The sequence below is a fragment of the Giraffa tippelskirchi genome, chromosome 8 (assembly GCF_054371585.1).
Source record: "Giraffa tippelskirchi isolate mGirTip1 chromosome 8, T2T-mGirTip1v1.2.pri, whole genome shotgun sequence".
Classification (NCBI taxonomy): domain Eukaryota; kingdom Metazoa; phylum Chordata; class Mammalia; order Artiodactyla; family Giraffidae; genus Giraffa; species Giraffa tippelskirchi.
In genome coordinates, this window is record NC_137282.1 from 146,405,229 (window position 1) to 146,425,002 (window position 19,774).

The 19,774-nt window shown below is 45.4% G+C and overlaps 1 protein-coding gene across 19 annotated transcripts in view; it reads left to right on the plus strand.

Moving 5' to 3' along the window:
• The window catches only part of RIPOR2 (RHO family interacting cell polarization regulator 2), a 200,703-nt gene that overhangs the window by 113,216 nt on the left and 67,713 nt on the right, over window positions 1-19,774 (plus strand). For 5 of the 19 annotated variants that reach the window (XR_014062771.1, XM_081522151.1, XM_081522150.1 and 2 more), the window contains exon 1: window positions 5,626-5,891. The exons of the other annotated variants lie outside the window; for them this stretch is intronic. The gene's annotated coding sequence lies outside the window, so the exon portion shown is untranslated. Of the gene's footprint in view, window positions 1-5,625; window positions 5,892-19,774 lie in introns of those variants that run through there. 19 annotated transcript variants of the gene reach the window in all.

Here is a 19,774-nt window from a genome sequence, read left to right on the forward strand (position 1 = left end):
AATAGGAAAAGGAGTACGTCAAGGCTGTATATTGTCACCCTGCTTATTTAACTTATATGCAGAGTACATCATGAGAAACGCTGGGCTTGAGGAAGCACAAGCTGGAATCAAAATTGCCGGGAGAAATATCAATAACCTCAGATATGAAGATGACACCACCCTTATGGCAGAAAGTGAAGAAGAACTAAAAAGCCTCTTGATGAAAGTGAGAGAGGAGAGTGAAAAAGTTGGCTTAAAGCTCAACATTCAGAAAACTAAGATCATGGCATCTGGTCCCATCACTTCATGGGAAATAGATGGGGAAACAGTGGAAACAGTGTCAGACTTTATTTTGAGGGGCTCCAAAATCACTGCAGATGGGGATTGCAGCCATGAAATTAAAATACGCTTACTCCTTGGAAGGAAAGTTATGACCAACCTAGATAGCATATTAAAAAGCAGAGATATTACTTTGCCAACAAAGGTCCATCTAGTCAAGGCTATGGTTTTTCCAACAGTCATGTATGGATGTGAGAGTTGGACTGTGAAGAAAGCTGAGCGCCAATGAATTGATGCTTTTGAACTGTGGTGTTGGAGAAGACTCTTGAGAGTCCCTTGGACTGCAAGAAGATCCAACCAGTCCATCCTAAAGGAGATCAGCCCTGGGTGTTCATTGGAAAGACCGATGTTGAAGCTGAAACTCCAATACTTTGGCCACCTCATGCGAAGAGTTGACTCATTGGAAAAGACCCTGATGCTGGGAAGGATTGGGGGCAGGAGGAGAAGGGGACGACAGAGGATGAGATGGCTGGATGGCATCACCGACTCGATGGACATGAGTTTGGGTAAACTCCGGGAGTTGATGATGGACAGGGAGGCCTGGCGTGCTGCAGTTCATGGGGTCGCAAAGAGTTGGACACGACTGAGCGACTGAACTGAACTGAAGATGCTATGAAAGTTCTGAAGTGAGAATGCAGGGAAAGAGGCAAGAGATCTGGGAGAAACAGATACAGACTATAGTACTGAAACTGGATCTTAATGAATAGATGTGGCTGTTAGGAAATGGGGCGAAGGCTATGGGCATGGAGATAGGCTAGGGGTGGGGCTGACAAAGGAAATAAAAAGATCAAGGTAAGAGTCCAGGTGTGCTCCAGAAAAGCAGAGTTATTCATCTTTCATTCACTAATTAGTTGTTAAGCTCTTGCTCTGTGCTGGGGATACCACAATATATAAGACAAAAACAGTCTCTGCCCTTATGATCTCACACTGCATGCACCACCTGGGAAGCCCTATGATCTCACAGTTCAGTGAAAAAGAGACCAAAGACAACTAAAAAGGTAAAGAAAATCATTTCAATTTACAACTGGTGGTATAAAAGACACAGCACATTAAAAAAGAAGAATTGAGGGGAAAAATATACTTAAAGATGTGGGTGGTCAGGGAAGACGTCTCTGAGAAGTGATTTGGGACATTCAGGGAACTGAAAGATAACACCCTTGTGACCTTAGTGACCTGAGCTTAGTAAGAGAGAGGCTGGAGACATAAGTAAGGCTGAAAAGGATTGGCTCACCAGGAACTTGTAAGCATTGGCATGGATTTTGTATGTTATTCTATAATAAGTGAGGAATGAAGGCAGAGTTTTAAGCAGGATAGCGACCACAACATAATTTTTATTTTTAAAGATTACTCTTTCTGTATTAATTATCTATTGCTACATAACAAATTGTCACAAATTTGGCTGTTTCAAACAGCACATGCTTATTATTTCACAGTTTCTATGAGTCAGGAGTTCAAGCTTAGCTTCAGGCTGCAGTCAATGTGTTATCTAGGGCTAGGGTCTCATCTGAAGGCTTGACTGTGAGCTACTGAACAGAGGACCTCGGTTCCTTGTCATATGAGCATCTCCAATATAGCAGCTTGCTTTGTCAAAGCCAGAAAGGGACAGATTCAACTAGCAAGATAGACATCAAAATCTTTTATCATCTAATCATGGAAGTGCTATCTCAGCCTATTTGCCATATTCTATTGGTTAGAAGTAAGTCACTAGGCTCACACTCATGGGGAAGGGATTACATGAGGGTATGAATACTAAGGGGTGGGAATCATTAAGGACCATCTGAAAGTTGTCCCACCACAATAAAGAATGGATTCTAGGGAAGGGCAAAGTGGAGTCGAGGAGATAAGCGATACAGGCTAGAGAAGAAGGATCTCAGAGAAGGATGGTGGTAGTGGAGCTGGAGAGAGGTAACCAAGAATGAGAACTATCAGAGACAGAGCAACAGGTTTTCTTGGTGAATTGAGTGTGGGAAGAAAAGGAGAAAGAGGCATCAGTAATGACTTCCTGATTTCTGGCCCTTTAGCAATGGGTTGGATATTGGTGCCATTTATTCTATTTTTAACTAAGATGGTTAAGTATAGGGGAGGACCAGGTTTGGTTTATAAGGAGAAGAATCAAGAATTGGCCAGCAAGAAATTAACAAGAATTTTAAATAGGTACTCAGATATCTGACCTTAGAGGAGAGTTCTGAGTTGGAAATGTAAATCTTGGAATCTTTCTCTCTTTTTTTAATATTTATTTATTTTGGCTGAGTCGGGTCTTAGTTGTGGTTCACAGGATCTTTGTCGAGGCATGCGGGATCTTTCATCACACCACTTGGGCTCAGTAGTTGCAGCATGGGAAAACTGGGAATCTTTAGCACAAGAACATGACTTAAAGCTCTGAATGAATGGATGAGACCCCACTGCAGGGACTTGAATACCCATCTAAGATGTTTATGTGCATTTAGAACTCCATTTAGTCCTCTGTAAAGTGCCTCAACCTACCTTTAGAACCACTTTTCACTTGCCCTAATTCTAATTATCTTTTAAGGGGGGTGGGGGATGGTATCCAGGTTCCATCCTCTCTCTCCTGCTGGTTTTGCTTACTTTGGTGGGAGGAGGGAAGAGTGTATCTTCTGATTTAATCCTACCTGGCCTTGTGGTCTATTTTGCCATTGTCTTAAACAATGTCATTCAGTTCCCACACTTAATTGGGTTATCACCATTTAGGTTGTAAACTGTTTGAGGGGGGCATGAGGAGAGCATTCTTTCTTTTATCCCCTGTCCTTTTCTCAGATCTCCACAAATACTTATTGTATGAATGAATGTGTCAATAGCAGTTTTATTGATGGCCATTGTAGTAGCTATCAAGAGGCCAAGAAATGCTGTAGGAGTTGTGGAGCTGTTTGGACCTTTGTGACTCTCAAATTTATTCAGGCTGGAAAGGACTGGGGGGGGGGGTCATCGAATAGGTGAAAGAGAAAGGAGGTAGAATAAGGAAATATCTGCAAAACCTTGGCTCCACTGTCAAGTATCAACAAAGATACAACAGGGATGAACCCAGGTCCAGGCTGAAGGGAACAAGGATGTATGACAGACAGGATGGTAGGGCCACCATTATCCAAGTTCCAAGTGTCAAAATCCAGCTTTTGCACAAGTATCTAAAGTTTATTCAATTGTCACATTCAAGTCACATTAACTCCCTTGAATCTTGGTTTTCCCATCCATGAAATGGGAGCATTAATACCTACTACAGACTTATCAGTCAGTTCATTCGCTCAGTCATGTCCGACTCTGTGTGACCCCATGGACTGCAGCACGCCAGGCCTCCCTGTCCATCACCAATTCCCAGAGCTTGCTCAAACTCATATCTGTCGAGTCAGTGATGCCATCCAACCATCTCATCCTCTGTCGTTCCCTTCTTCTCCCCCTTCAATCTTTCCCAGCATCAGGGTCTTTCCCAAGGAGTCAGTTCTTCGCATCAGGTGGCCAAGTATTGGAGTTTCACCTTCAGCATCAGTCCTTCCAATGAATATTCAGGACTGATTTCCTTGAGGATGGACTGGTTGGATCTCCTTGCAGTCCAAGGGACTCTCAAGAGTCTTCTCCAACACCACAGTTCAAAAGCATCAATTCTTTAGCACTCAGTTTTCTTTACAGTCCAACTCTCACATCCATACATGACTACTGGGAAAACCATAGCTTTGACTAGATGGACCTTTGTCAGCATAGTAATGTCTCTGCTTTTTAATATGCTGACTTATAGTCAGGAACAAATGATACAGTGCTTGTAAAGTATCTGCTCCAGTGAAAGTCGCTCAATCATGTCTGACTCTTTGTGACCCCATGGACTATTCTCCAGGCCTGAATACTGGAGTGGGTAGCCGTTCCCTTCTTCAGGGGATCTTCCTAACCCAGGGACGGAACCCAGGTCTCCTGCATTGCAAGCGGATTCTTTACCAGCTGAGCCACCAGGGAAGCCCATCTGCTCCAGAGTCTAGGGTATAAGAAGACCAATGAACGGTAGCATTCAGCATCCTAAGGATTATATCAAGTCAACCTAACTCACTAGGGACACATATTGACCGGAATACCAATTATTGAACACATAAGAGGAATAACTTGCCAGGAAAACTGGAATGTTTGTATCATGTGGTCAACACATTTTCTCTTCTGAAGGAAAGTCTCCTTGGGAAAGCTGGGTGCTGTTAGGAACTATTTAGTTAGTTGGAAGAAGGACAGAGGGAGGTGAGGGTGTGGAAAAATCCAGCTGTCATGCAGTGTGCAGCCTGTCAAGGTGCTCACTGCTCAGGCTGCCCTCCATGGCCTAAGGCAGTGACCTGGTGGCCAGGACTTGCTCTTGGTGCCCTTTCTAGGCATCAAGCACACTCTGCTCCTCCTGTTGAATCCTTAGGTCAGCTGTGATGTAGCTGATTAGGCTATGGTTTGGGTGTGAGGATGCAGTCTCCTTATCACCACTGGATAAGGACACAGTGTCCTCAAATGTTCTCTTTTGGTCCCTATCTAAACTCATTGAGTCTCACCCAAGTTGGGAATAGGGATGCACTATTTTATTTAACATACTCTAGGTACACAGTTCATTCAGGATGATGACTTTACAGATAAGGAAATAGAGTTAATAAGGGATTCCCTATTTAAGAAAAGAGGCAGAGACCTTGTCTCTGGGTCCTTGTACACTCCCAGGATTGGACAGTTTCCACTCCAAAGACTCTTTCCATGGAATGTCTTTGCCTGCCAGCTCCACACTTTCCTAAAGAAAACGGATTATATATAGTTCTAATCTGCCAAAACAAAATAAGACAATTCTGTTTTTCCCCATTGTTATGAGATCTCGCTGCTCAAACAAGCTCTAGCCGAGAGCCCACACAAAGCAAACGTCAAGGGGGCTTTCCAACACGACTCTTGCCAGGGGCAACCAACTTCACACACGCGCGCGCGCGCACACGTCACCGATGTCGCCCCAGCGCATTGTTTCGATGCACAGCCTCTCTTCGAAATCCCAGAAGGTTAGCTGAAAGAGCCTTTGCTGGCCTCGGCTGTTCTCCCGTCTCCCTCCAATGCCCTCGGTCCCCTGCGCGAATTCCAGGGATAACTCCAAAGCGGTGACACCAGCCCGTGCCAAGGACCTCGGCGTGGCGGCGATCAGCTGGCCGCCGACAGCAAAGCGCAGCCTTTGGAGCTGGGCTGGAGTAACTGTCAAGCAGCTGGCTCCCCCGCCCCCTCCCCGCCCCGGCGACGCCGCGGGCCCCGCGCCCGCCCCGCCCCCTCGCTCCCCGCCCCCCGCGCGGCCGCCGCCGCGCTCGCTCTGCGCGCAGTCGGCCCCGCAACTTCAGCCCGCGCCGCCCCTGGCTGCCGCGAGCTGAGGCGGGAGGACGGCCGTCGGCGCCGGGGCCCGGACGCGGGGCCCGACTGCGTCCCGCGACTCTTTGTCCCTTTCCCCGAGTGAACGCGCTCAGGCTGTGTGCAGAGCCGAGGTGCGGGCGGCCCCAGGCATTGCATTGGCACGGAGGCTGTTATTCTAAGCCGGAGACCTCAAGTGTCCCCCTGTCATGACAAGGAGCCTGCGTCTTTAGGTATGTGCACCTTTTTATTTGTTCTTTTTTGGCTTCTGATCTTGCTGACAGGCCGGGTGAGGTCTGTGTGGCGAGGGTGTCGTCGGCTTGAATGAGTGTCGCCTGTTAAGGAGCCCTTGGGACCGGGGCGTCCTTGGTTTCCTCCGCCTGGGAGCGTTCGGGTCTCTGATGCCTACAGGATAGAGACGCTAAGTTCCTGGGCAGTAAGGGGGCACAAGTACTTTTGCAAGCAGAACGGAGGGATGCCCAGGAACGTGGAAGGACCGGCCCAGAAGATGGTGAGGGGCCCGCGGCAGTGCCCGGGGACTGGAACGTTGTTTCTGGGGCGAGGACGCGCGTGGCTGGGGATTAGGTGTCCGGGGAGGGGGCTTGGTGCGAGCGCTTCGGGATGCAAGTCCTAAAATACTGGTTGCCGCCGAGCGACTTCCGGCACTGTCAGCGCCCACGGGGAGTGCAGCTTGCATCTGGGATTACAGCCTCTGGGATGCTAACTTGCCCCCAGGCTGCCCGGATTCAGCTTGGCTACGTACCAGCGTCATCCCTCCGAGTCTGGATTCCAAATCGGCAGAGTGGGGTGGGGGAATGAGAACTGGGCGGGGAGCAAGAAGGAGAAATGTGTGGCACTGATGTCGACCAGCGTCTAGAAGAACGAAGGGGTAAGGGGTGTCGATGCACCTGAGGACGGAGGACCGGTGCACGTTTCTGTGGCTTGAGAGACGGTCTAGGAAAAAGCAGCATCGGCACCTCTGTTACCAAGAGACCGTAACCTCCTGTCCCCCTCCCCCAGGGTGGTGGGGAGGCGCATAGAGAGCCTCAGTCTAGGAGGGAGTAGCTGCTGTTGGAAATGAGACCAGAGGAAGCCATCCAGATGTTAAGGTGGAGAAGCGCTGGGCCGGTCGCTCGTGCGAAGTGACAGCTCCCGCGGGAGCAAGAGAGCAAGTGGAAAAGCGAGATAACCGGACGGATTTTTGTTGAGGGGAGGGGCGGGGGTGGTGCGGAGGGGATGTTGGCAGCGTCGAGGGTCCTTATCCTGAAGATACCAACGTGTTGCTCAAAGTGAGTGACAGAGAGGAAACGTCTAAGCTTGGGGGTCGAGGGAAACAACCATGATTGTCTTGGAAACCCGGCTGGATCTGTCTTTCCTCCTCCCTCCTCACTTGCTGTCCACTCAGTGCCAAGTTCTAGGACTGTGACCGATCGTCCCCCACCCCTAAAGAGACTGTGCTTGTGCTCTGTGTGGGACTGGGCATCTCCTCTGAGCCTTTGCCCCTTTGTTATCCGACACGTGATCACTTCTTCCTTTTTGTTTCCTATCAGGTTCTCCTGGCTCTGAGTATGTTCCTCTAGTCCCAGCCACCCCCAGTTTAGTATATTCGTGCTCACTTACTTTCCCTCTTCCTCTTGCTTCTCCAGCCTTTTCAGATCAGCCTCTGATTTTTCCCTCTCACCCCCACTGTCTGCCTCCTTTGTGTCTCCATCAGACTGTTGTAGCTCCTGTTCCAAGCAGGGGATGTCAGCTGTGAACTCTTCAAGAATGAACATCATCAGGCTACTCTCCAGTGGTTAATTAGGAAGCAGCCAGTGGCTAACCTGCTGTAGGAACAAATTGCAGGGGTGTGTCTACTCAGAGGAAGAGCCACTAGAGGAAAGGGTCTCCCTACTCTTCCCTACCCTTCCTAGCCCAGCCCTCAGGGTCAGCCTCTTGTGCCCAGCTCCCCCTGCCGCAGAGATGCTGCCAAATCCTGGCTCTTCCCCGGGAAGCTGATGCATTTGTCTGTCCAAAAATCTGCTGCATCCAAACATCTGAAAACCTGAAGAGTGGAGATCTGTTTAAGTAAAAACGTACTGCATATGTTGCTTTTCCGAAAGGCCCCCAGTGGGTGCTGCTTCTCTCTTCCTCTGCCAGACCAGTGTGAGATTTTGGTTTTGAATATTTTGTCTTCAGTATAAATATAGAGAAATACCAAGCTAGAGTGAGGAAAAACTAAAAGCCTGCACTGGGGACTTGACTTGCCCAAAATTCTGTGTACTCAAACACGAATGCTGGCATTGGCTCTCTCCTTTCTGTTGACTACAAAGTCAGATTATTTCCAGCAGAAAAGGGACACATACATCCCTATTCAAGGGTGACCTGGAGAAACTAAGGGGCCTGGGAAGGAGATAGTTATGTCTGTGGATGTCACCTCAAAATTCTACTCTTTAGTATTGAAGTCCATTGACTTGGGGCCCTCCTGATGACAGTCAGGTGTCCTACCCTAAGCCTGAGGTTGCTGGGTGGATACATCCCTGGTGTGGTAAAACCCCACAGCCCAGCTGTGATACCAACCACGTGCCCAGTTGTGGCTATAACCAAATCCCTTCTCTGCTGTATTTTGGGTTAATTCATGTATTATTGACTCACCCCTCAGCGTCAGGAGACTAAAACAGAGACAGAGGCTGTTCTGGACGGTGAACAGCGCAGCCTGCACTTTTCATATTAAATGGTAAAGTTGAGTGAACAACCGTCCCTTGGGTTGAAGTGTTTGCAAACCAGTGTTTTATTTTACTGCTCACTGCATTCAGTGAGTTGGGGAAAAAAGATAAAAGGCTGTCTTGTTTCTGTTCTGAAAAGAAGTCAGAGGTCTAAACTCAGTTTCTTCCTTTTCTTGGGAGGAAGTGGTGGTAGAAGTGAAAGTCTTGTTTTGTTTATACAGTGGGTTCTCCTCCGGGCAGTGGCAGATATTCGACTTTCCACGTGGGCCTCCTCCGCCCCAGTGGCCATGGGCTGGGCCTCGTGCTTCTGAACGGCTCCCTTACCAAGGTTATTTTCATCTGCCAAGCCCAACTCCACTGAGTTGGAGGAGATAGACAGCTTGTGTTTGTGGCCATTCAACCAGAAAAGAATACCAGCTGAAAACAGACAATGAAGCAAGGGAATTGGGGATGGGGGTGGGGAGAGGAGGTACAGATAGGCCAGCAGCACATAATTGGTTCCCCAAAGGCAAATCTAGACACGGGATGGCTCCGTGAAGCCGTTTTCATGTAAACACCCCATAGTGTGATTATTAGAAAGATCTGTTCAGAAAAGGGGAGCGATTATAACTATACGCCTTTTACTCTGGAGGAAACCCTCCTTGGCTTCATTCCCTTCCACTTTTGAAATCATATCTTTATAGACGGTTTCTCCGCACATTTTCCCCCTGAAAATGAAAACCTCCTCCATTGTGCACATGGAGACCTTCCAGCCGATTCCACGAAACAAAAGCACTCAATGCACAGATCTTGAATGAATTAATACCGAAACACCCACGCGTCCTCCTCCCTCTTCCTTTCTCCTCTCTGAGGCCACCAAGTTCCTCGCTGGGGGAATGGCCAAGGTTTATTGTTATTGCTGGGGTGGGGTGGGTTGTGGGGTTTTTTTGGTTACAGTGTACTTATCCCACTTTAGTTGGAAATATTCCCTAAAAATAATAGATGTTTTTCTCAAATGTGGCCAGTTACCTAGAAAAGATTGTTTTACACATGACCCGATGCTGGGTGCCCTCCCTGGACACCACCGAGAAAAGAAACCACTGCGATTTATTTTCTTGTGCCCATCGTTTACATGACACTGATGAGCACTGCATGGAGGAGATGAATGTTTTCACACGTCCATCACACTAATTAAAAAAGAAAATTAGATTTCTTTTCAACAGTGAGAGCAAATGAGGTGCAATGTCTCTGTGCTGTGTTTCATAAGCTCAAAATGAGCTCTCTGCCAGATGGAGGGTGGCAGTGTCTTAGACAAAGGGAATGTTTTTCACACCATTTAGCATTCAAATATAATAAAGTGATAAGCAAATATAATAAGTATAATAAAGTGATGAATAATCATTTTTATTTCTGAGATGGATTGAAAGTCCAAGTCCTAAATTATAGTGTTCTGTAATTTAAGGGAGCACTGGGATCTGGCCAGAATTAAATTTTTCATGCAATATAAAAGTGTAAGATACTGATTATACCTTCTAGGAAGTGCACAGTCTGGTAGAGAAGGAGGAGGAACCCAGCTGTGTTGGACAGAGTGCTGTCCGCATGTCTTGGTTTGCCCTACTTACATCTGTTGTCTCAGCATAAGCATAAATGTTAATAGCACCCCTTTCACTCAGAAGGATTCTGGTTTGGTCACCCTAGAAAAGGGGCTGTGGGAGGTCAGAGGAAGGAGAGGAAGGCTGTGACTGGAGTAGTCAGGATTTCGTCCATGTGCCTTTGGTAAGATTATAGATAAATAGAAGGGAAAAGAGAAGACTCACCAGATAAGAAGACTAGGAAGATTGTGAGCTCTCTGAGGGCACAGAGGGCCCATTTTGTTCATTCCTGGATCCTCAGGGCTTGCATGCTGCCTAGCAAGTCATAGGCATCCAGTGTGAACTCACTGCCTGTGACCTAGATTTAAGATCAAGATGAAGGTAGAACAGTTCAGGACAGCAAAGCAGCGTGCCTGGCAAAGGTCAGGTGGGCACAATTATGAAATAAGATGATTAATAATGGCAATGGTATTAAAACCAGGCTGGTGATGACCATCCCGAAAAACAACCTGGGTACAGAACAATGCCTTACAACTCTTTCTTGTGTAAGTCACTCGTCTTTGGGGTTTAATGCTATGGCTTTCACCTCTAGCACTGGAAGTGATCTCTTTCTCCTCAAGCAAATTGTTCAGGAAGGAACTGAAGGAACAATGACTCCATTCACTTCAAACTTGTCCCATTCTGTCCTTGTCTTCTAGAAGGACTTTTGGAAGAGAGGCAAGGGCGGAGTTGGGGGGAAGTTACCTTACAAATAACAAAAGCAACACAGATGAACACAAAGAGCACATGGTTTTTCCTTCCCCAGTAGGGAGATAAATCCATAGTGACAGTTTCCTGGAGCAAGCGTTAATTCCCGAGAGATTATTCCCGGTACGGCATTTACTTTCCCTATATGAAGGCCTGGAGAGACTTGGTCTTGGCCTTAACTATGACAATCCACCTTCTAATCAATGTCACACCTGCTGAGATACAGAGGTTCAAGGTCAATTACCCCAAATAAATATTCCAGAATAACTACCAGTAACCCTTGAATGGCTGCTGCTGCTGCTGCTGCTAAGTCGCTTCAGTCGTGTCCGACTCTGTGCGACCCCATAGACGGCAGCCCACCAGGCTCCGCTGTCCCTGGGATTCTCCAGGCAAGAACACTGGAGTGGGTTGCCATTTCCTTCTCCAATGCGTGAAAGTGAAAAGTGAAAGTGAAGTCGCTCAGTCGTGTCCGACTCTTAGCGACCCCATGGACTGTAGCCTACCAGGCTCCTCCGTCCATGGGGTTTTCCAGGCAAGAGTACTGGAGTGGGGTGCCATTGCCTTCTCTGCCTTGAATGGCAATGCCATACTCTTCATTTATAAAGTTATTTAGCAGCATTTTAGCCACTTTTAAATGAACCATATCTTCCAAAATTATAATCCAGTTTAGTTGTCCTGGTGATGGTTCACCATCAGAAATATATGAAGTTTAGAAAAGAGAAAGATAGACATACACAGGGATATAGCACCGAGAATGTGCATTGGGATTCTGTTGCAGACAACAGAATCCATTCAGCAGAAAGAATGTAAAATGACTTACAGGATTGTTGGGTCAGGAGGGCTGGGGAAACACACTGTAGGTCGAACTTTCTGGGACAACTTTGAAAGTCATGTTGTGATGGAGTCACTGCTTGATCAATAATGAAGACACTGCCTGATGATTTAGGAAGCTGCTCTCTCCAGAACGAAGCTGTCACTGCCACAGTCAGGAAACAGCCAGCCAGGAAGCCACCACAGAAAAACCAGGTAGTCCATGAAGGTGATTGCCAGTGGTGACAACAGAAGAGGTGGAAGTACAACATGGTAGGCAAAATAATGTGCCGCCCCCTCAAAGATATCCATGGCCCAATCCCTCCAAACCTGTAAATGAAGATGTTACCTTACATGACAAAAGGACCTTTTGGAAAGATGCTAAAGTCAAGCTCCTTAGGACTATCCTGGATGCTCCACCTGGGCCCAGGCTAATCTCATCAGCCCTTAAAAGCTGTGATCATGTGACTATGGAAGAAGGCCTAGAGAGATGCAGCATTGCTGGCTTTGAAAGTGGGGCAAGAAGCCCCAAGAGAAGAAATGTGGGTGGCTTCTAGAAGCTAGAAAAGCCAGGGAACTGGGTTCTTCCCTAGAGTCTTAAGAAGGGAACACACCTGCGCTAACACCTTGATTTTAGCCCCGTGAGACCCATTTCAGACTTCTGACCTCCTGAACTGTAAGATAATAATTGTGTGTCACCTTATGCCACTGAATTTGTAGTAATTCATTACAGCAGCCATAGGAAGCTTAATACCACAGCCTCCCCTTCAAATCTTGTGGCAAGCACACTTGTGGAGGCCCCCTGTATCATGTGCAGAATCTGAGCTACAGGGGATTCTGGGAAATATAGTTTTCCACTTCCAGGCTTCATTACTGGAAGTCTCCAAGATGGGACTTGGAATGACATGCAGTGCCAATCACAGATAGCCATTGCAGCTGCCATGAGAAGGCATGGGGAGGCTGGAGAGCTACAGTGAATATGAGCTGCGCCCTGAGGGACGGAGGCATGTGGACATGGCAGGACAGAATTGGATGCCTGAGATATTTAGGAAGTTTAACAAGTGTTATTAAGTCATTAAGGCACAAGGGGGAGAGGAGGAGAAAGCATCAGAATAGTTGCCTGTTTTACTGAACTAGAAGTTACTAACTGATCTGTTAGCTATTGCTGGCAGGGTGGTACTAAGGAGAGATTATACATAAGTATCAGTATCAGGGATAATTACTGACATATAGACAGTCTATATGGCAAACTATATTTTCTGAAGATGGCCTCAACAGTATCTCCCACCCTATAGACCCTTCCTGGAGAAGGCGATGGCAACCCACTCCAGTACTCTTGCCTGGAAAACCCCATGGACGGAGGAGCCTGGTAGGCTGCATTCCATGGGGTCGCTAAGAGTCGGACGTGACTGAGTGACTTCACTTTCAGTTTTCACTTTCATGCATTGGAGAAGGAAATGGCAACCCACTCCAGTGTTCTTGCCTGGAGAATCCCAGGGACAGCGGAGCCTGGTGGGCTGCCGTCTATGTGGTCGCACAGAGTCGGACACGACTGAAGCGACTTAGCAGCAGCAGCAAAGGCCCTTCCTACATAGTGACTTTGATACTCTTGCCATTGAGAAGTGAGGTTTTTGTTCCCTCCCCTCAAAATCATGACTCTCTTGAGAATAGAGAATTGACTTCCAAGGCTAGTTCACAAAAGATAACTCAACTTCTTACTGGCTCTTGAAGCTATCAGCCACCATGTAAGCTATCCGACAATCCTGAGGCTGCCATGCTGTGAGGAAGCCCAAACTAACCAACCGCAGGAAAAGGCCTGGGACCACAGGAAGAAAGAAAGATGCCTGGCCAGCCCCCGGCTTCTCTGGTCCCTACTACTCCATGTCCAGCCACCATCTGACTGCAGCAGAGCCCTTTCCAACTCCTGACTCACTGTTGTTATTTTAGTCCATACTACCAGATGCAGAAATAAGATCAATTAAAACCACAATTTTTTGTTATTCCTATCACATTTCTTCACTGTGAGGTAAATAGCATGACAGTTGTCAGTAGTAGAATAACCAGATCTAAAGCCCACCTTTCCTCCTGTTGAATATTGGCCAGAGAAACCCATTCTTAAAATAGGTATTAGAAGCGAACAGTTTGAGGTTGGTTTGTTGGGGGAGGATTTAGGGAAAGGGGAATTGGTAGCCTTGAGACAGAATTTCAAACTGGCTAATTCAACAGGTGAATAAGCAAGACTCCCAGTAACTTCTTTTGAAAGTAGAGTTGTCTCAGTGTGGCCAGTAGAAGTACCGCAAGTCTTTTTTTTAGGGAGTGTTGTCAAATGAGGGACCCACTTAGGAGATGGAGAAAGAGATGAAACATAGCCAGACAAACCCACGATGAAGTACAGCTAGCCCCCCTGGCAAGCCCTTCCTCGCCAGCAGGCTGACTGCTCTTACTACTTCTTTTTTCCACATGCCTCCTTCCTTGATACCTAAAGTTTACTTCTGAGATTCAAGGTGTCCCCTGAAAATAGTACATAATATTAATAATGCATTAGTCTAAATAGCACCTTCTGTTAGTGTGGGTTTTTGCAGTTTTCAACAACTTCCAGCACACCCATTGTCCTATTAAACCAGAGAACCCCATGAGGCAGGCAGGACTAACATTAATGTCCCTGGTTTCACCAATTAGGAAACAAAACAAAAGGATTAACTGGCTTGTGCAAAATCATGGTGCTAGTACGTCTAAGAGGCTGGGTTAGTGCCTAGCCTTTCTTACTCTCATTCAGGGTCTGCCGCTCCAGAAGATCCACTCAATTCGCCTCTGTAGCAAAACAGTGTTAAGCTGGAGAGAGCGAGGGATGATTTGTTCTGCCTGCCCGCACCTTCAGGCACCAAAATATGGCCTGCTTGAAGCCTAATTCATTGAGAGCCTGAAGCACAACTGTTTTCCCTTCTTACCTGACTAATGCTCTCAGTTTGATACCGTATTTTGCAAGTGGAAACCTGCCCCGATAATGACACAAGAAAGGTCAGGAAGTGCTCCCTTTGCAGGCTCCCATGACATCCCTACAAAAGCTTGCCCTTTGAATTTTGTGAAATGGTCTTTGGGCTAAAATAGGACAGAAATGACATGTGCTATTACTTTTTAAAGGGTTATTTATTATTATTTTTTTAGATCCTCAAAGTGTGTTTCTTCACATTAAGATATTTTCCAGATGTAATTTGTTTTGGCTCTGAATGTTGCAGAATGGTTGTTTCGACACTAATGGAAGAAAATAGCCAGAGCCAGAAGAGGCTGAGGGGCTGTGTTAGCTCAGGGAGCTTTCATGTATGTGAATATACAGTGATCAAGCTAGAGGTACTGAAACATTATTGACAGAATGTGTAGTCTTAATTTAAGGAATGAGTATCTCTCCTTTACAGTCCAGCTGGGGGGAAATAGATGCAGGTAGACCATGCACGTGGGGCCTCCCAGGTGGCTCAGTGGTAAAGACTCTACCCGCAATGCAGGAGATGTGGGTTCGATCCCTGGGTCAGGAAGATCCCCTGGAGTAGGAAATAGCAACCCACTTCAGTTCTTGCCTGGAAAATTCCATGGACAGAGGAGTCCAGTGGGCTCTAGTTCCTGAGTGATGGAGCAGACAGCACACAGATCTTCCATGTAGATTCTCTTTTCTCTTTGAGTAAATTATGCAATCCTGAATATAGACACAGGGGAGTCTGAAGTCTTTGTAATTTAAAAAACAACACCTCCCCAAAAAACAAGCCCAATTTCTGAATTATAGATGTGTTCACTTGTATCTCATATTGGATGTTGACATAAAGCCCCTCTTCCATAGCGAAGCATCGAATCTAAATTAAAATGTTTTATGTAATATTGATAATAATAGCTATCATTTAATAGCATTTCCAATATGCCAGGCACATGCATTCGTTCCCTAAATACTCACAATGACCCCAATGTAAAATTATCATCTGTATTAGAGATGAGAGAACTGACATTCAGCAAAATTAGTAAAGGCAGAATCCAGTTTTAAATCTGAGTAGCCTGGTATCAAGTCTGGATTGTAGCTGTGGATGTAAATATACAAAAACCCCAAATTCAGAGTTCCTATGACTGCCAGTTAGTAGCATGTTCCATAAGCCTGAGTTCTCCCATAGAACTGAGCTGGCTTGTGGTTCCCAGATCACTTGGCTTAGTCACTCAGTACTCAGATGGTCCACATGGTTTTCAGGTTGAAATTCTTAGTTGATATCAAGGCATTAATGAGACACCTCAGGATTCTACTGTAATCACCGAGAAGTTTTTTTACACTATCCAGCCAAAAGATTCATCAGTCCAGCTAAGTAGGCATTGTGTTTGCACTGAGAAGTACCTGATCACAAGGAAACAGACATTTTTCTACTGGGTAAACAATCCATTCTGATAAATGACAGTGTCAGTGGTAAGCCTTGCCCCTCTCCGTTACCAACAACTGTCCCTTACAATGCCTCAGAGATCTGAAAATCCCACAAAAGGGGAGGGACATGGAGAAAAAGCAATTTTGTTGTTCTGTCGCTAAGTCACGTCCGACTCTTTGTGACCCCATGGACTGTAGCCCACCAGGCTCCTTTGTCCATGGAATTTTCCAGGCAAGAATATTGGAGTGGGTTGTCATTTCTTTCTTCAGGGGATCTTGCCGACCCAGGGATTGAACCCACGTCTCCTGCTTGGCAGGTGGATTCTTTACCACTGAGCCACCTGGGAAGCCCAACTGGAGAGAAAAAAGGAGTCATTCCTTCTCTTTTAGAAGGACCATTGTCTAATCCATACCCACATGTAAAGTGTCTCTTGATCAATTTTGTCTTAATTACTGAATGTAGGAAAACAAGATCATTGTTAATTCATGCAGTTTAATTTATGCATAGGAGAATTATGCAGGGTAATTACCTGCAGTTGAAGGAAATGAATGGTGTCAGATCTGGTTAATCCATGCATGTTTCACCCTTCTATCCCTCTGTTGTCAGAGAAGACTTAAAGTGGTAACCAGTGTGTGATATGAAAAATTGCATTGGTTTGTTAAACAGAAGTATTTTTTGCCTTTGATTTGCATCACAAATAGAGTTCTCAGATTTGGACTGACTACATTTGAATATAATTTTCAGAACAAAAGCTTTGATTCACTGTCTTAACTCCTGTATAATCTTTTCCAGAAGTGCCCGTTTTTTAAATCAGCACAAGAGAAATTATCTTCACGGGTCCTATGTTAGCCTGAGTAAAATTTCCTTCGTGAAAATAATTCAATGGGAATGATGATTATTTTGTTTATCAAGATTTATAGGGGATTTATAATAATGATTGCTAGTTTCCACATTGTCCAGAACGTCTGAGATCTAGTGTCTTCCAAAAACTAAACCTGAAACAAGCAGCTGGAACAAATTATGGGACAGTGAGTGGACAGAGATGGAAATATGCTCATGACTTTTGCCAAGCAATAGGTTAAAGCAAGCAAGAGCTGTTAAAGCCTCTTTGAATTCATCGATGGTAATCGGGAGAAAAATAAGATTTGGTGTTTGTTGATGTTGTTCAGTCATTAAGTCATGTCCAACTCTTTGCGACCCCATGGACTGCAGCACGCCAGGGTCCCCTGTCCTCCACTGTCTCCCAGAGTTTGCTCAAATTTATGTCTGTTGAGTCAGTGATGCCATCTAACCATCTGACCCTCTGCCGCCCCCTTCGCCTTTTGCCTTCAACCTTTCCCAGGATCAGGGTCTTTTCCAATGAATCGGTTCTTCACATCAGGTGGCCAAAGTACTGAAGCTTCAGCTTCAGCATCGGTCCTTCCAGTGAATAGTCAGGATTGATTTCCTTTAGGATTGACTAGTTTGATCTCCTTGCAGTCCAAGGGACTCTTAAGAGTCTTCTCCAGCACCACAATTCAAAAGCAACAGTTCTTCAGTGCTCAGCCTTTTTTATGGTCCAGCTCTAACATCCATACATGATTGCTGGAAAAATCATAGCTTTGACTAGATTTGGTTAAAGTTTATTAAAAAAAATTATTCTTTGTAACTTTTCAAAAATTTGAGACAAGTTATAATATCATACAATTAAAAAGAGAATAAGTATCAAAAGGAGGAACTCAGAAAAATCAATATTCTAACTTTAAAGAATGAATGTTTATGCTATGATTGAGCAGCAAGTTTTGCTCTGAACTTCCCTGTAGCCAGACAAAAACAAATATATACTAGGTTATCACTAAAGTTACTACTATCAGAAAGATGGACATGGAGCAGTTCCTCGAAGGGCAGATTACCCCAGCAATGAATTGTAAAAGAAATGTCTTATGTGGGAGCTTAGACAAGGTGAAATTGAGCTCGTTAAACCAGAGCACTGCAGTGAAGTTCAGAAGTCAACACTGCACGTTGACCTTCACTCTAATTCTCTTATCCCTCCATCACATTCTCCTAAAGATCCAAAAGGAACAATCAAATTAAACTCCATGAAGAGAAAAAGAAATATGTATTTTTGGCCTTCAGTTGCTCTGTTTGGGGGGACAAAAACGATTCAACTTTTCTAAGGTCAAGTTACATGCCGTGATCAGATTTTTGTCTTCAGACAAAGTTAAGGTTGAGGATGACTGCTCCCTTCCCCACACGCCCTCACAGGGGAGCCCAGCTGAGTCAATTGAGTTGCAACTTCACGATAATCTTATTACAGCACCAGATTTCAGCACTTGAGATCTTGGGTTTTAGCAAGACCAACTCGATTAGCAAAATGAAGCAGAGCATAAAAACATGAAACTTTCATTGTTTAGGTGAAGCCATATGTCTTTTTATCCTTGACCTTGATGATAACGATGACGGTGATGATGATGGTAGTGGTGGTGGTAGTAGCAGACATGTTTTACTGAGTACGTACTCTGTGCATTATACTTTACAGGCTTGATTTCCCTTAATTATCACAATAACTTAATGATGTAAGTGTTTAGAGACTAGGAAACCGAGCAGAGGTCATTGTTCCAAAGAGGATATTCACACCAGTTGTGTGACTGCAGACTGATGGTCTAACCACATACCATAAACTTGAGGTGTCTATGTGTGAACGTATGTGTTTGAGCTTCTGGATCCTGCTGCTTCATTGTTCTTACTTGCTTCTTCTCTCTGTTGCTTACAAAGACACTGACTGCAGCAATCTCTAAGATTCTGTCTCACCTAAGGCCCTGTTTTAATTAGAGCTATGATGGCATGACATCGTCTCTGAGTTGACTCTCAGGAAATATGTAACCTACATATACATGTGTTAAGTTTAAGTGTACTCTCATTTACTAAGACAAATGCTCTCACCTAAACCATTTTCCTTGACTCTGAACGTCCTAACAGAAACATAACTGATAAATTTGATACTGCCCTTCCCTGCTGAGAACATTAATTGTGACACACAGCATGGTGTGAAATCCAGCTCTGGAAGGCAGCAGAAGGGTAGGGGGTGCAATGACTGGCTGTGTCCAGCCACCTGTCCATGCTGTTGCCCCCCCTTTCTCTTCACCCTCAAACCCCAGGCTGAACAGTTGGAGGGCGTCTGCCCTTGGGGCTGAAACACCCGCATTGCCGACTCGGAAACAATAAACCCATACTGCCGAATGATATATTTTTGGTGCAGAGAAAAAAATTTGTCCCTCCTAGGGATCAAAATACATTCTTACATGAATGCATGTCATTTTTTTAAAAGACATTCCCCAGTTCACATTCCAAAATCTGCCCATCCTATTGGATTGTACTCAACACCCACATTTAACGTTAGAGAACGTTTCAATTGCAAAGTCTTGAGATGAGGTTTGAGAAACACAATGTGAATGACATCCTTCAGAAGAGAAGAATTTTCAGAGCAGCTGGTTGTCTGGAGGGCGTCCACTGAAAAGCTCGCAAATCATACTGTAGAAAATCAACTCTTACAGACGCCTGCTTGGTGGTAAAGTATCCTAGGATCTTGTGTTGTATTTAATACCAACTGCGTTTTTTTTATTTAGGGGGAATCAACTTTTTTTTCACCACCTCTGCAGATATTATATAGTCTCTAATTGAAGCCTAGCTCAGCTAATTCCACTTTCAAGAGACTTGAGAATGTACAGTACTTATAAATGAGCTCCTAGGTAAAGTATAAAACTCATGAAATCAGCCTCCCAGTGTTCTCTGGGAGATGCACAGAATGTCATCATCTAGACCTCATTAAACTGGAGACAACTTGGTAATACATCCTCATCACGGCAACAATCAGAATAGCGCCTGCTCTTCACTGTTCTAAGCACTTGAATTC